This window comes from Oryza glaberrima, chromosome 6 (assembly GCF_000147395.1).
Source record: "Oryza glaberrima chromosome 6, OglaRS2, whole genome shotgun sequence".
NCBI classification, from domain to species: domain Eukaryota; kingdom Viridiplantae; phylum Streptophyta; class Magnoliopsida; order Poales; family Poaceae; genus Oryza; species Oryza glaberrima.
Window position 1 is genome coordinate 17,822,948 of NC_068331.1, and position 15,108 is coordinate 17,838,055.

A 15,108-nucleotide genomic window follows, 5' to 3' on the forward strand; every position below is an offset into this window, starting at 1 on the left:
CCTTTAATATTGGAGCCGATAGCATATACCTGACTACGTCGGCTTTGCATATAACAGTGCACTCGTTAGATAATAGATAATGACTCAGCCTTGTACATGAAAAATACAGACACAAGCATAACTTTTCCACAGGGGAATACCGAGTTTCAGCATCCAAGAGCCGTCGACTGAGATAGAATACAACTCGTTCCTTCCCTTCCAACTCTTGAATCAAAACTGAGCCGATTGACTTCTCACCAGCCGATAAATATAACATAAACGGTATTCCTTTCTGTGGAGGAATCAAAACAGGAGGAGAGCTAAGATATTCATTAATATTATCCAAAGCCATTTGCTGCTCTGCCCCCCAAGTAAACTGCTGATCGGCTTTCAACCTCAATAATGGTGTAAAAGGCTCTAACCTTCCAGACAAATTAGAAATAAACCTTCTAACAAAATTTATCTTGTCGATCATCTCTTGTAGTTCCGTCTTATTCTCCGGAGGCTGAATCTTCTTGATCACATTAACGCTCCTTTGAGTTACCTCGATCCCCCTTTCATGAACAAGAAATCCCAAAAACTGGCTGGCCGACACACCAAAAGCACATTTTGTCGGATTCATCTTCAAGCCATATTTTTTGGTTCTCTCGAAAACTTTCCTTAAATCGGCTATGTGGTCCTCTACTTCTCTAGACTTAACAACCACGTCATCAATATAAACTTCAACTAACCAGCCGATTAAATCATGATATATATAATTCATGGCCCTTTCATATGTTGCTCCAGCACTCTTCAAACCGAAAGTCATGACGACTCACTCAAATAAGCCGATTGCACCAGGGCATCTAAAAGCTGTCTTATGGATATCTTCTTCAGCCATAAAGATCTGATTATATCCTGCGTTCCCATCCATAAAACTCAAAATTTTGTTCCCTGATGCAGCATCAACCAGCTGATCGGCTACTGGCATTGGATATTCGTCCTTTGGTGTAGCTTTATTCAGATCTCGAAAATCAATGCACACCCTGACCTTGCCATTCTTTTTAATAACTGGAACTATGCATATCGGCAAGGACGGATAAAACCAGCATCATAAAATCATTTAATCTCAGCTTTGATAGGTTCGAGCATGTCGGCTTTACATCTCCTCGGAGGTTGCTGGCGTGGTCTAACCCCTGGTTTGATAGGTAGCCGATGTTCAATAATCGATCGGCTGAGTCCAGGCATCTCATAATACTCCCAAGCGAAGCAATCTCTAAACTCTTTTAAGAAATCTATCAGCTTGGTTCTAAACTCTGGAGATAAATTCTTGCTAATAAATGTCGGCCTTGACCGATCGCCTGGACCTATGTCTATTTCTTCCAACTCATCGGCCGACATGAAACCTTGACCTTGCTTGTCATCGAGATCATCTACTGTATCCTTGGTGTAGACATTTGAACCCTCCACGACGCCCTCAAAGTAATAGCTTGGGTTCTCCATCTTCAATTGGCTGTATATCAGAATCGGATACTTTTAGAAAATTTCCATCCCAGACTTTTCCAGATAAACAATCAAGGCCATCCATCTCCCAAAGGGCTAAATCGGCACTGGCAACATTAACTGACCTGTCGACTGGCACGATCTCTATCTTGTCGCCTTGCCATTGAATCAAGCATTGATGCATAGTTGAAGGAATGCAACAATTGGCGTGAATCCAATCCCTTCCAAGCAACAAGCTGTACGAACCCTTCCCATCATTGACAAAAAACGTAGTAGGAATAGTCTTACTGCCGACTGTCAGCTCCACATTTAGGACACATTTGGTTTCCGATGGATTACCACCAAAGTCTTTGAGCACCATATTTGTCTTGATGAGATCCTCGGCGTTCCTACCCAACTTCCTGAATGTAGCATAAGGCATCAAATTTACCGCGGTCCCACCATCGACCATCATCTTAGACATCGGCTTCCCATTGACGTAGCCATTTACATACAATGGTTTAAGATGCCGATTCTCTGTCCCCTCGGGTTTCTCGAATATTGCCTGTTCTGGTGACAGAACCAATTTAGCCGATTTCTCTTCCACTTCATCGACATCGGCTTGATCGATCCTGAATTCAGCTGGCAATGTAAAGACCATGTTAATTGGTGCCGCTACAACACTCTTCCCTTTGGCAACCTTTTTGCCTCATCAGCTGCAACATCATCGGCTACAGGAACCTGATTCTTAACACACCACTCCAGTCTTGGCTTTGGTTTCCTCAGCCGATGGTTAATTTCTTGTTCAACCTCCTGGAGGCGCTCCCTGTTCCTCAATCTTTGAACCCTTTTCTTCTGATTCTTCGTGAAAATACCAGAAGGACACCATTGATTCTTCCTGATTACCTCATCCTCTTGGCCACGATCTTGATTCATCGGACCCAATCTTTGATGAATAGAAAGTCTTGCCTGCCTCAGCGGATTAACCCTATTATATGACCGGTTCGAGCTCTCGACGATATCACTGACCCAGGGCAGTTTTCGATAGATGGCAATCTCATCCCTTCATTCCAGCAGAATCTAAAGAACTCACAACCCCAATGAGGATCAAAACCATCATCGTATTCTTCATAATGCTTCTCCTGCTGCTTGTCATACTTCCTCTGATATTTGTTGATAATCTTAGCCGAATTTACTTGAAAACCCTTTGCACGGACCCTATCGGCTGTTTGACCAGTATGCACCATATTAACAGGAAAAGGACTACCATCGACTTTCATCGGCTTTTTGGAATCATCAAACCTAATCTTTCCCCCCTCAATGGCAACTTGAATTTGCTGTCTAAAAACCTTGCAATCATTAGTAGAATGAGATCCAGAATTAGGCCATTTGCAATATCTCTTTTTGCCTAATTCCTCAGCCGATGGGATTGTATGGCCAGCAGGAAGTTGAATTTGCTTCTCTCGGAGTAGTAGATCAAAGATCTTGTCAGCTTTGGTAATATCAAAGTCATACTTCCCCTCTTTTCCAGGACTTTTTACCCATTGGCACGGTATGACCTTTTTACTCCTCACCCATTCGGCTGTAGCTATTTCAGAATCATCTTCCTCATCATCCGACCCATACATGTATGGACAAACTTGATTAACCTTCTTAGAGCTTTTCCTGACTTCCGCCGACCTATGCTCATGCAAGGTTACCTTCTGTATCAGATGTGATAAGCTATCAAAGTCTTCAGACGAGAATTTCTCCCTGATTGGAGCAATCATACCCTGGAAGGCCAAATCGGCTAACTGAGCATCAGTTAAACTCAAGCTAAAGCATTTGTTCCTCATCTCCCTGAACCTCTGAACATACTCATGCACGGGTTCATCATGTCGCTGCTTAATCGCTGTCAAGTCCGATAACATCATCTCATGAACCCCACTGTAGAAGTAGCTGTGGAATTGCTTCTCCAAATCGGCCCAACTATTGATCGACCCATATGGCAAAAAGGAAAACCAAGTAAAAGCCGATCCAGATAAAAATAACCTGAATAACCTAACCTTTAGAGCATATACAGCTGATGCTTCACCACACTGAGCTAAGAATCGGCTAATATGCTCATAAGTTGACACACCATCTTGTCCCGAAAATTTGGAGAAATCCGGGACTTTGAACCGACTGGGAAGAGGAACTCTCTCAAACCACTCAGGGTAAGGCTGCTGATACAAGCTTCCAGTATCTTTTGGTTTAAGCCCAAACTGTTCCCTCATTACGTCGGCAATCACATCGGCCCATGGTCGCTGCTGAGCTGCTCCTTGTGGCTGTTGCTGCATGGGGTCAAACTGACCATACTGAGATGCGAACTGAGGTTGAGCCAATCCCCCTGGCTGATATTGGGCTTGCGGGGAAGGAGGCTGATATTGATAACTCAAGTTACCCCCTTGGTAATTATGAAGTTTTGGCTGGATATTGCGCACCAAGTGCTCAGGAACAACCTGAGGCATTACTGTGCCATCCGGCTGTAAATGGTGAACCAAATGCTCTGGGACGACTCGGTTTACAAAATGTTGTACAGGCTGACCTCCAGGCGCTGCGAACCCGGCCGATGCGCTTACTGACCCTGGGTGCTGAATCGGCTGAACGATTTGCTGCCTCAACGGAGTCTGTTGGATCGGCTGCAGAAGCTGCTGCCTTGGTGGTGTTTGCTGAACTGGTTGCACGACCTGTTGCTGGATTGGTTGCATAGCCTATTGCTGGATTGGTTGCACAACCTGCTGAATTGGGGGTGTTTGCTGAATCAGCTACTGTTGTTCTGGATCAACCGCATGTTGACACGGCAAAAACATAGCAGCAACCTGATCTTGAGTCGGCCGATTCGCAACATGCCCACTATGCTGTGGATGCTCCCTCGTTAACAACCGAGGGTTCATCGGCTGGCCTGGCGCCATGGCTGATGTAGCAGGTAAGGGAGTTGATGCTGGCGCCGTCGGCTGAGTTGTGGGTGCAACGGAGGGAACTGCTTGAAAAGATGGCTGAACATCGGTGATCAAAGATCAATAATTTGGGAAGACACTTCCTTGCAAATAAACTGGGCCTGCAGCCTGATGCTCAGCTATTGAACCATCGGCTATTGTCTTCATCATGTTTGACAAGGTATTGACTAATACCTCGGACTGATTGATCAAAGCATGATGCACAGCGTAATCAACCCGATCTTGGAAGTTATTGAAAAAATCTTGTGCCACTTCACTATTCTGATTAAGATTTCCTCCTTGTGGCCCCTGAGCACCATCACCTTGAACGCCATGAACTCCTTGAGAATTGTCGCCTTGATCGCCTAGAGAGCCGTCGGTAGCACCTTTAATACTCGGCTGAGCCGAGCCGCCTGGAGCTTGTTTCACTTCTCCATCTTTAGAAGAACCGGTCCCGGGACTATCAGCAACCACTTTTATTTTATACTTCTGAACAAGTGTCCCCTTGCGGGTCTGCATGAATGAGTTCAAGAACTGATCCCGTGCTTGCTGCAACGTTGCTTCAAACTCTTCCTTCTGCTCAGGTGTGAATTTCTCTGGATCGATCGGCATGACGTTTTCTTCAATGATGTCAGTCAATCCCAACTTTAGCGCCTTGCCTTTAACGAAACTTGGGCTAGATGGTGGTGGTGGTTGTTTCTCGGCCATGAAGAAGAATTGTCGGCTGACTTCTTACGAGTCCCACCAGGCATGCCAAAAGCGTGTTGACAGAAAACAAGTGGCCTGGGAGATCTGCTTAACTCCAGTGCAAGTCCAAAGCTCGCCTTCGAATGTATAAGCATGCCAGTTGATTTGATCCTGTAATCAACAAGAAATAGAAGCAAAGAAACCGCGGTTAAATCTATAAATGATAGCTGATCGGCTAGGTGCCGATGACATATCATTTATCTTTGAGCCGATGTCATATGTATATCGATCGGCAGTCATGAATAAGTAAGAAGGAATTAAATCTACTCGATCGGCTGTAGATATTAACAATATATACTCCTTATATCGATATATACTTAAATCAAGTGATTGGGATAGATCGGTCGCCATGCCGAGACAGTATAAATCACTTAGATCAAAATATATATCAATAACAGGACTATATATGTTTATAGCATAGCCGATCAGATAGATCTAACATGTATCGGCAAATACTCCGATACTACTCTATATCAGGATATTAAAACAGGTTTAATATATCAAATAAAGGCCTAATATACTTAGATACAGCAATATCTTGACATAAAGGGCAGATTTAACATGTCAATGAAGCATATAGAGCAAATATAGTTAAATCAGATAAGATCGGCTGAAACTCCGATGCTACCCTAATCAGCAACTAGAAAGCAGGCTAGAGATTGATATTCTAAGCACAACTTAACATATCAAACTCAACTGATGTAGCATTAAGTATGAAAAGAAGAACAATATCTAGACAATCAAGCTGCAGGAAGTCTCATAGAGTGGTAGATATCTTACATAATCTGAATCAACGTCAAAATCTAACCTAATCGGCTGCCCTCTTCGATAGATGTTAGCCGATTGTAGGTTAGATAGCGATATTGCCAGAGATTATGTAAGATATATGATAACTCGACGAATTACATAAACAATATTAGAGTGTCATAAAGATGGAAGCACTAATTCCGAGAATACAAGTCGTCATAACAAGTTTTTCCTCTTGTTGAAGATCGAAACCGATGCAGCTCAACCCGAAAGCAAGAACTCGTCGAAACAAAACTAAAGCAAAAGGGTGGCGATGCGCCGAAATTGTATTGAACGTGTGTGTTAAAAGTTACATAGGACTCGGGTCTATTTATACCCAAGAATTAAAAGATACGTCCATAACAGACATGACTACTATCTCTAACAAACTCAAAGATACCATAAGTCTTTGCGGCAGACTTTTGCCCAAACATATCTCTAAGGAAATTACATAAAACATCCTAATTAATAGATACAATTGCCTCCTCAGGACTCTATCCATGTGCGGCAATCACCTTGAAGCACCTTGATCCAACCCGACATCACACATCAAGTTGTATTGTCGGGATCGGCTACATCGGCTTACCTAGCCCGAGTCAGACTCAGCCGATCTTATCGTAGCCGATCTGGACTCCAGCCGATTCCTGCTCTGTTTTCGAACTCGATCTCCACCTCCGACTTTACTTCGATCTGATCTTCTTTCTCAATGCCGATGTTACCAAATTTGGTTGTCAACAACAGCCTCGAGTTAACAAGGCGTGTATCTATTATGGGCGTAGGATATATGCACGTACGGGACTCGCTGCTTTGGCTTCCCACACGTAGGTAGCTGTCTACGGATTCAAGTGAACGACCAGCGAAACTATTTCTATACCTAATCTTAACTAATTAAAAGATTAGTATTTTTCCAATCGTCACCAAAATTAGTATTAGTATTTTTTTCGTCCGTATGCGCGATTTTTTTTCACTCATCCATGTGCGATCTCCTCCCAAAATTTTGGTTCATCAGTCCACGCGAGATCGAGAGACCGCATCGCTCCCGTCCCGTACGCGCGTACAAGCCCAGAACTATGCACGGAAACAAGAGAAACTGAATCACAAATCCAACAACAATAAAGCAAAACCATCCCAAAATATAAATCACCGGGGCCAAAAAAAGGAAAAAACTGCACAAAAAAAATCAAGCATTGGCCGGCTCGGCGAGGCAATGGGGAGGAGACAACCATCGGCGGCTCGGACGCAGCCCAGTGCGCACGGTCCACCCCTCACCACGGACCACCAAATCCATGGACCCGCGCGAGCGTGGGGGCGAAGAGACGACGGATCCGTGCGGGAAGGGAAGAGGTCGCTGGATCCACCCCTCCCATCGCCGCTGACGGCGGATCCGCGCGAGAGGAGGCTGGAGAGATGACGGGATCCGTCCAGGAGGGGAAGAGTCGCCGGATCCGCCCCTCCCGTCGCCGCCGATGGTTGATCCATGCGAGAGGGAGACGAAGAGACGACGGGATCCAGGAATCGGTGGTGGATCCGCACGGACAGCATCAACGGCTTGGAACGTTGCATGAGGAGGCCTTGCCGTCGCCTCCAGTCAGCCACTGCGCTTCTTCATCTTCTCGCTGTCGCGCTTCTCCATCTTTTGCCGGATCAAGGAGAGGAGGCGCCACTGGCCGCTGCTGCAGCCGGTAGGCAGAAGGAGGCGCCACTACTACAGGAAGGAGGCGCAAGGGCTGAGTATGGGAGGATGTGAGGGCGCACGCTGGTGGAGGCGCTGGATGCCTGGATGACGGCGTGCGATGTGAATGGGGAACCAGTGAGGAGGGAGAGAGACGGAGAGACTGGGATAGAGAAGAGCCTAGAGAGTAAACGAAGAGCCTAGAGCTCTCGCAGCAAAAGAGCTCTTGGAGCTGGCAACCTCCTCGGTAATGAAGTACGAGCTTCAGTTTTTTCATTAAAAAAACTACGACCGGTCAAAGTTCCTTTCTTTATTGTGCTATTGATTTTCGCTGAAAAAAGTTTTTTTTAATACACGTAAAAGTACTTCACAACTAATGATGATTTTTCTTTATTACTTTTATTGTTGACATCAAAATCACTTAAAAATCTCTTAAAGTTTCAGTTTAATACAAATATTTGTTTGAGACTAAAAAAAATATCGACTGAAGAAAAAATAAAAAATTTCCACGAGATAAGCCAAATTAGAATATTTGCGCTATCATCCACATGTCACATGACCTGTCTCCACGTGAGTCCACGTATAATTTTGAGTTGACAGATCGAGAAAGCACGCATGACCACTAGAGACTATGAGTAAATATGCAAAAGTGACTATGAGTAAATATGCAAAACTATTTTTTATCTGCGACACTACTACATGATATATTTTCCTGGACACCGCACCCTTTTGTTTCCATGCAGTCTGTAAGTAGAACCGCATGGAAAAATAAGGGGACAGGCGCCGGGCTATCGCCCGCACAGGAAAACACAGTATCCCGCGTGGGCGGCTTAAGCCAACCGCACCCGAATTTTCACCCGCACGGGCCCACCGCTTTTAACCGCGCCCACACACATCTCCCCCTCCGCCCGCTCCTCTCCTCCCACCTCCCTCTCCCCCACTCCACTCCTCTCCTCCCACTCTCCTCTCCTCTCCTCTTTTCCCCTCTCTCCCAGCCGGCCGGCGGCGCGACAGCATGTGGCGGCGCACGGCCCCTCCCTCCCTCTCCCTTGACTGCGGGTGGGAAGAAGGGCGGCGAGAGCCAGCGGCAGCGGACGACCACGGCAGACCCTCCCTTCCGTCCCCTTGCAGATCCGGTAGAGGGGGCGGCAGATCCGGCGGCGCGTAGATCCGGTGGAGGGGGTGGCAGATCCAGCGGCGCGCAGCCCCTCCCCTCCCTCCCCTTGCAGATCCCGCGGAAGGGAGGCATGGGGGCCTGGCGGAGCGGCAGCATGCGTCAGTGGCCGGCGTGGAGGTGGGGCAACGGCGTCGGCGACCGGCGAATCTATCTCTCCCTCTCCTTCTCTCTTTGTTATTTGTGATTCTTTGTGATTTGTGAGATGCGTTTTTGAGTTCATTTGTTGCTGTGAGATGTGTTTTTGTGATTTGAGAGTTCATTTTTGTTGATGTGAGATGCGTTCTTGTGATGTGAAATTATTGTGTGTCGATGTGCGACTACGGATCCGGCGCCGTCGACCAGAAGGGAGGTTGTCCTCTGCATCGGCAACAATGACGATGACCTCGCCCTCATCGACGTCACCTACCCCAAGCGTGACGTGGACAACATGCAGTGGTTCCGGGAAATCACGCTGCTATACCGTGGCCACCGCCTTTCCGCACCCTTCGTCCTCGGCCTCAGCGTGCTCTGTGGCCACGCACCGCCCAACAACTAGTGCCCATGGGGACGAGAAGGGCGTGCGCGGCCATCCTCGGGACCCCAGCACCCCGATCCGCTACGTCGTGATCTACATCAGCGGCTCCCATGCCTTGTGTACTAGCCCGACTGCAACCAGTCCAAGTACACCGTCAGCGTGCTTCCTTTCCACAAGGACGGCGGAAGGATGGCGCGGCTCCTCGCATTCCTGCACAACAGGCGTGTCACGGTGGCCTGCGCCGGTACGCGCGATGTGATGGAGAAGCTCGCAGACGAGTGGAAATTGGACGTGGCATGGCCGGCGGAGTTGACGAATCTGTTCGTGCACGCGTTCGGCAAGGTGGCCGAGGTGGACGCGGCAAATATCCAACTTTTAACAGTATCATCCCAAAAGTTACTATGTGTAGTGTCCTACAGCTAATTAAAACCATGAAGTCACGATGTCCTGTAGCAAAATTTTCCTATTTGGTTTTGTTACACAGAGGATCTCCTTATCTTCACAATGTTCAGCTCATGTTTTATGAAGGGAGCAATATTTTTCAACTCCACGAATTTTCTTCACATATCAACGCACGGGTATATTCCTATAGTTCTCTCATTTTTTTAGGCTTATCTACTTAGAAATATATATCCCGCAAATATAAAGAAGATTAATGGTCAAGAACAACACGGCTTTGATCAAACTTCAAACACCCACTATCATCCGTCATCCGTGCAACACACGGGCACTATGCTAGTATATATAATTAAAAAATACACAAGGTTTCCGTAAAAAAAATTTCGTCCGTCTTTTTTTTTTCTTTTTCGGTGTTTTTTTCCTTTTTTTGGGTCAGTTTTCCTTTTTTTCACTCCGTCGTAAAAAAACGGCTGCGAAAAAAACTGATCAGACGGGAAAAACCGCATGAAAAAAACCGGGGAAAAAATCCGCGTGCAGAAAAGACGAAAAAACAAATCGGACGGAGAAAACCTGTAAAAAAACCGCGTATTGGGCTTTTTTTTATTTCCGTCCTTTTCACCCTTTTTCTTTTTTCTTTTTTTTCTGTTTTTTTGTCCATCTTTTTTTCTGCTTTTTTTCATCTGCTTTTCACTTTTTTTTCTGGGCCTTTTTTCCAGGCTCTTTCATATATTTTTTCTTCGTTGTTGTTTTTAAGTTGCATTTTTCCGCACGCAGTAAGGATTTGTGCCATGCTTTTTTCATCGCGCGGCCGAACACTAGCGTTGCCGCCACGTTGATCTACCTCTCCATGTGTTCCCTCCTCCAATTGATTGCAAAAAATCAGTTCCCCATTACTCCTCACCATTTTCCTTACGATTTTCCCTTTTAACTCCGCTTTAATTCATTGAATTTAATCTCCTTTTAAAAATTATGGTTTTTATCCTGAGTTTTGTCGCTCCTATTTTAATAAAAATGAAAAGGGGAACTAGTGTATCAAAAACCCTCAACCAATTTTAAAGATTGAGAAAGATTTGATTGGATTTGATGCGGAGGATTTGACCAGATTTGATGGGGAGGATCGGGGACCTACAGCTCCACTTGAAGAAGGAATGAAATGAGCTTTTGGTCCAAAACCAAAAAGTAAATGTATAGCATTCCAAAAATATTTCTACTCGTTGCAACGCATGGGCATTTTTTCTATATATATAAAAAATTAGTGGGTAAGTCATGGATTGATTCATTGGTTACTTATTAATTTGACCTATAAGTGAATTCACGGGTTGACTCACTTACATCCTTAGGTGCAGCAAGCTGAGCCATGACGCGGGAACTCATCGGTTACCTACTTATTTAACATATAAATGAATTTGCGGGTCCGCCCACTTGAATTCCTTTTACTGTCTCTAACATCCTGCAGGCCGCATGGACTTAGCAAACTTCCACAAAGAGTATACTTCACGGCGCGATCAAAGCTCTTCTGTCCACATTTCTTCACAGTATGTGACGATGTGGAATGGAAGCTACCCGTTTAAGAAATCCTGGTGCCTCCATCTCCTAGCACAGTGAACTGCTTTAATTTTTGCATCATGACCTACCTCTCGGATTATTTTTGCCCATTCCCTCGTACCTCTATCTCAGATATATTTGGCGAGTTTTGTACGTATCATGGTTTCTCAGATTTCAACCGTTGGCAATTTGACTTTTTATTTCGTTATCTCTCGTTTTTTCTTTGAGCTACCCCTAGAGTTCCTGGAACTAGCAACTATCTAGGCTTAATTTGGTTGTAGCCTCCATGGAGACTACAGAAGAAGATGCTTGATATTTATCACCAGAACAACACGGTAAGATATGAGCGCGTTGAACGATGAATAGCGATCTGACCGAGCCATCCACCAACTGTCCTTCAGAAGTAGCTTGCGTAGGAAAAGTTGTTGTTACTATGTACTCCTATGTACTGCTCCATGTTAGTACAAAATTAGAACATATTTGGATCTAGCATACATAATTCCCACCATAATTAAAATATAAAAATATCAAGGGGGTTTGAGGTCTGGAGTTAATCTCCCTCCAACCACTTATATATGGGATTAAGCGAACAAACCCTTACTAGGATATAGGAGAGAGATATTGGACGAAAGATATATGGACGATCAATTTTTACATTTAAGACAAAGATTTTGATTGCCATGGTATAAAGTTTATAATCCTGTCTGTAATTTCAGCTAAGAAAATATCGATACTCTGCTGTACGTGAACTAATGGTAGGAAGAGCGATGAAAAGGATCAGTCAGGTCAGACAATGACGAGCGATTATGACACAGCAAATGTGGTTGAAATCAAACATCCTTTCCATGATCCAAACTTTCTTGAAGATATCGGTTATATTAATTCCTTCCAAAATGCCATAAGCAAATCTACAAAACCTGTCAAATGAAAATACGTACATGATCTCTTCTTCCACTGCTGTTCTACGATCAGAGACATCAACTGAAACAAAACTAATATATATACATTCAAATGAGGAAGAAACTGGGTACAAACGAGATCGACGAGAAGCAATTAGTAGCACCAGTGACATGATTAATTCACTGGGTGATGACCTCGTGATTGATTGATTAACCGGGCGATGAGCGTGTGATTAGGCACGTAATTAGAAGAAGAAGCTAGCGTGTGTGTGCATTGATTGCGTCTTCTTCCTCCGATGCTACGGCTGCTTAATTCGGCAGCTGCGCGGAGAGCATCGCGTCAGAGCGCGTGGCGGCGCACGACGGCGGCCCTGACCCTCCCAAGCGCCCTGGCGAACTCCGGCAGCTCCGCCTCCCCGAGCGCTCGACGTTGGTGGCCTCCCACCACCACCAGAACCGCCTCCCCGCGACGTCGCGCAACCGCGCCACCTCCACCTTGGCCTCGTCCGCCGCCCGCCTCAACGCCTCGGGCTCGCAGTCGTTGACACGGGGGCGGGCGCGTAGCAGCGGCTGCGGAGGACGGCGTCGTCGACGAGGGATGACGACGGGTCGGTGAGGGTGTACGGGCGGTTGGCCTCGGAGAAGACGAGGACGGCGACGGCCGCACCGGTGAGGATGGAGAGCTCCGAGGCCTTCCTGAACAGCCCGGCCCGCCTCTTGGTGAAGGTGACGTGCCGCCGGGCTTGTCCTCGATGCGGCGGATCTCGATCGCCTGCCGCCCCTTGCTCGGCCTCCCGCGCGGATGAACCATCGCTCGCCGGCGCGCGGCGGCGCTGCTTCTTCCCTAAACTGAAGGATGCGGCGCGGCGGTGCGGTGATAGCGGCGGCGGCGGCGCGCAAGGAGTTTATGAAGTGGAAAGTGTTGCAAAAAAAAAAAAAAAGGCGGGAGGGAGGGAGGGAGAGGCGGTGAAAACGGACACGGAGAAGATTTGAATTGAGGGGGTGAAAACGAATCCTCCTCGTCAAGGAGAGGTTAGATTTTGGAAAGTTTTCCTAGTCATCCGTAATTCCGTACGGCCTTGTTAGTTTTGGGCGGGGTCGGGCACTCGGCTCGGCTTGGATTAAAGCCCGGCCAACAAAAAAATTGCGTTCAGTTAAGCCTGGGAAGGATTGGATCCAGGCCTACCCCGGCCTTTCCCCTCATTCTGGGCCGGGAAAAACATGTGGAAAATATCCACGAGATGGCGCAGGATGCAGCGCGTGCGGCGGCGGGCGACTCAAAGGCGACGGCGACGGTGAGGTGGCGCTCTCCCCTCCGGTGGCCACCTTATCACCGGTGAGTCTCTCTTCCTTCCCCTCTCCTCTTCCATGTGGGTGGCCATGACCTAGGGTTTTCTTCGAGCTTGTGTTCCTGGCTCACCCCGACAACCATCCTCGCTGCTCGGTACTGAGGATGGGCCAGTGCCGCTACCTGAGCCTGTGTTGATTAGTGAAAAATCAAAAGTGGGAGAAGATAATTTAATTCTAAACATATTGCAATTTAATTCTGCTTCGTTCTCCTTAGAAAATCATTTGGACGATTACTGAAAGTATAGTAGCAATATAGTGGGAGAAGATTTTTAATTAGTATTTGCTGCAGATTTCTTTTAATACTATGGTGAGACATCCTCAAGGTATGTCTCTGAACTTTGGCCACATTTGCTGACAGTAAAAGTGCAATCACTATACAATTTGGGCAAATACTCTTTTTTATGTAATTAAACTGGGTATATACTAGGAGTGGCAAAATAAGAATTTAATTAGATAATTATACTAAATTTACCAGATTGTGTATGAGTGGAAATAAGGACATTATGCATGTTTATAACTTGTGAGGGCTGATGTGTTCCAAGCAACTTCCTAGGATGTCAGTGTGGAATAGAACATTTTTTTTGTTTTGATCTGTCTGATCTTGGATGTTTTATTTTATTGGCTGTTTCCTAGGTCACTTAATTGAAGCATGGGTTTTTCTTGCTCAAGCACAATTTTATCCAACTGTTTGTGGTAAGCATCTAGCTGACCTTGACAACTAATAAGATCTTTGTTCATGATCCAGATGAAACGGGCTATTGTGAAGGTGATGGGGTGAGTGTACTGGCTTGAGGGGTTTGTGAGGCTTATGTTCTTGGATGACCAGACATTCTAATTATGAGAAACGTCAAGGGCCTAATTGTGAGGGTGGCATCCTCACCCTGTGGCATTAATTGATGCTTCTGCTATATTTTTGCATGAATTCAGACATGTTTGTGAAATCATTATCTTTGAGCTCTAGGCCTTGATGATACTACAATATCATTGTTTTAATGATTAATCCATAGTGCAATTCTTGCACTGAGACATCAGACGTGGTTATGTTAGCTGAATTGATGCATGTGTGAAATTGATGCATGTGCGAAATCCCTGCTAAAACGAACGCATGGTTTTAAGTGAGGGGTTTGAAAAATGCAATGGATTCAAACCCCACAGATTGGTTAATATGGGAGGGATTCACCTAATTCCTCCCCAGATAGGTTCTCCTTGGGATTATTTCCCAAGCAACCGAACAAGGCCTCCATGGAAATTGCTCTAGCTAGTCACGGTAATTTTTTATTTTTATGTTTTTACGCGTGGAACGAAACGGTGATGTGAGTGAGCTGCCATACACGTACGTACTAGTGTTCTACTCCCTCCATCCTTAAAAAATACCCTTTTATATCTTTTAATTTACTAGAAAAAATACCCGTGCGTTGCAACGGGTGAAGTCTATTTTATTCTTATTATTGTTTCGTTAAGATAAAATTCACTGTGAGAGTTCACTTAGATATTCCTAGAAAATCATATGATGTAGTTAGGAGTCCGATCGTCTCAAGTTAGCATTCGAGTTTTTTTAAACAGATTTCTTATATGATTCCTTCTGTATTACCAAAAATGAACGATCTTAAAAACCGACTGAA

The 15,108-nt window shown here is 45.6% G+C and overlaps 1 pseudogene; it reads left to right on the forward strand.

Moving 5' to 3' along the window:
* Positions 1 to 3,718: 3,718 nt before the first annotated feature.
* LOC127776957 (uncharacterized) lies at positions 3,719 to 9,716 on the forward strand (annotated as a pseudogene).
* Positions 9,717 to 15,108: the final 5,392 nt, after the last annotated feature.